Source organism: Nannospalax galili, unplaced genomic scaffold, assembly GCF_000622305.1.
Source record: "Nannospalax galili isolate Female #2095 unplaced genomic scaffold, S.galili_v1.0 scaffold1627, whole genome shotgun sequence".
Classification (NCBI taxonomy): domain Eukaryota; kingdom Metazoa; phylum Chordata; class Mammalia; order Rodentia; family Spalacidae; genus Nannospalax; species Nannospalax galili.
This window is the reverse complement of record NW_008356832.1, coordinates 102,552-105,147: the sequence shown is the minus strand read 5'-3', so window position 1 is coordinate 105,147 and position 2,596 is coordinate 102,552. Positions and strand designations below refer to the sequence as shown.

The 2,596-nt window shown below is 41.5% G+C and overlaps 1 pseudogene; it reads left to right on the top strand.

The window, feature by feature from the left end:
* Positions 1 to 952: 952 nt before the first annotated feature.
* Positions 953 to 1,899, top strand: LOC103751335 (annotated as a pseudogene).
* The last annotated feature ends 697 nt before the right edge of the window (positions 1,900 to 2,596 follow it).

Sequence of the window (2,596 nt, the reverse complement as noted above, 5' to 3'; positions counted from 1 at the left end):
AAAAAATACATCTTCCCACCTTCTGCAGGAAGCAGAAGCCTCCCTTTTAAAAAGACCCCAGCTCAAGACCCAGGCAGACATTTTCCCTTCCCCGAAGGGACCATGTCCCCTGCGAAATAAAGCTCTATCCTGCTGAGAGTTTTATCTGTGTCTCAGTGCCTCATCCTCCATTCGCTCGTTCTCCACCAACTTTTTACCTAACCTATCACCTTTGTGAATCCTTCCTCCTCAGTGGATCTCTTTCTCACATCCATGTCTTTGTTTTGTTGTATAACACACTGAGTGGATCGGGGCTGTCTCTGTGACCATGGGATTGGAACTACCCATTGGAACCTGGAGGGCTCACCCATGCCTACACAAGTGAAAACACTGATTCAGCTCTGGAGAACCTACAAGTAGCCAACAGTTCCTCAGAAAGAGGTGGGGCCTGTGATACACCTAACCATCCGTGACTATTGTCAGGGCCATTTATTATTCTTACAAGAGGATTTGAACAAAGTTAGTTTTTCTCTAGATTTAAATATTTGAAATCTATTCATAACTGATATTTCATATTGCTTGAGGAACTTTCATCTATGGAAGATTATTAAGAGCACAGTTACTCTTTTCTCTGTGCCTTTAAAACTGAAAATCCTTGGAAAGGTAAAGGAACAATAAATTAATTTTTTGTGTAAAAATCTTTATGGGAATTGTCCTCTCTCCAGGCAATGATTTCCTCTTCATATAGGCAAATAGAGAGCTATATAGAGTTCCGTCACTTGAAACATTCCTCACTGTATCTACAGTGGGACAAATATTAGGTTGAATATAAGAGCAAATACTAAGAATGCTACTGCCACATGCCACACTGGAAGCAACATGTACTTCCTCACTCTGTTTACAAGTGTTTACTAACATGTGGACAGTCTACGAGGTTTATGTGAGTCTTTCTTAAGGGGCAAGAAAAAAATGAATGACAATGGAAAAGTTCAATGAAAGCTGTGAGGACTCCTTCATCCTTCTAGGCTTTTCTAAACGGTTTCTCCTGGAAGTGGTTCTCTTTGTAGTGATCCTGATATTCTACTTGATGACATTAACAGGAAACCTGTTCATCATCGTCCTGTCACGCCTGGACTCCCGCCTGGACTCTCACCTGCATGCCCCCATGTAATTCTTCCTCTCAAACCTCTTGGCCCTCGATCTCTGCTACACCACTAGCTCTGTCCCCGAGCTACTGGTCAATCTCAGGGGCCCAGACAAGACCACTTAATAAGCTGATTGCATGCCCCAACTCTACTTTTTCCTTGATCTAGGGACCACAGAGTGTGTCCTGTTGGTGGTGATGCCCTATGACTGCCATGCCACTGTTGGCAAATCTTTGCATTACCCTGTCCTCATGAATCCTCACTTCTGCCACCAGCTGGCTGCAGCTTGTTGGGTAAGTGGCTTTACTGCCTCAGCACTTCATTCCTCCTTTGCCTTCTGGCTACCCCAGTGTGGACATCACAAAGTGGACCACTTCTGTGAAGTCCCAGAACCGTTGCGATTGTCCTGCATTGATGTCCATGAAAGTGAGCTGACACTCATGGTCATGAGCACCATTTTGTCATTATACTACTTATTCTCATTCTGCACTGCTATGATGCCATTGCCCAGACTGTCCTGAGAATGCAATCAGCCACTCGACTTCAGAAAGTCTTTGGAACGTGTGGAGCTCATCTTAGAGTTGTTTCCCTCTTTTTCATCCCAATCATGTGCATTTATTTTCAACCTCCAACAGAAAATTCTAAAGATCAAAGCGAGTTGATTGCCCTCTTCTATTCTGTCACACCCATCCTCAACCCTCTCATCTATACCCCCAGGAACAAATATGTCAGGGGGGCAGTTAGGAGGCTCACTGGGTATGAGAGGAGGATATGAGCCAGTGATCACACTGGACAGTCTGTTCTGAGGATCTAGTCCATCGTGACTTTGTTTGCTTTGTTGAGATATCTGTTTGGCAATAATCAAAACTTAATAGTCAACCCCACAATGTATTGTTGCTTGTATTAGTTAATTCTGAAATAGTATTTAAGATATATGTTTTCATTAATACATCTTTAATTTTTATGACTGTCTCTTTTCAACTGACTTTAGAGAAATCTTATGGGTGGGAAGGGGTAGAAGGCTTGAGGAAGGTGTCCTTGGGAAACATCACAAAAAGTCTCTGAAATCATTTAAAAACGTAAACTCTTTCTAACATGAATTATTAATTTATCATACACAGAGAGGGGAAATGTAAGATGAAGGGCCATCTGTTTATGAAACAGACCTCAAGGTTAGCTGAAAATGCCACAGGGAAGTGGTAAACATGATGAACAACAGCAGCTGTTTGAGAACAAAAGCACCACTTAAATTCTTTGGGTAAAACTGCTTTTTCTTCAAAATATGAAAATTTATGAGGAACTTAGCCAGTGGGTCTGTATAATTTGAGTAATTGTACAGTATAAACCAATCAATACCTGTGCAAAATGGTTGGTTTCTTCATTCATCTATTTTACTCGTGAGCTTATTCTTTAATTTCTCTCTCAGATTAAATTTTCATCTACTTTCTCTGTCACATTGTAGGATTCATAGC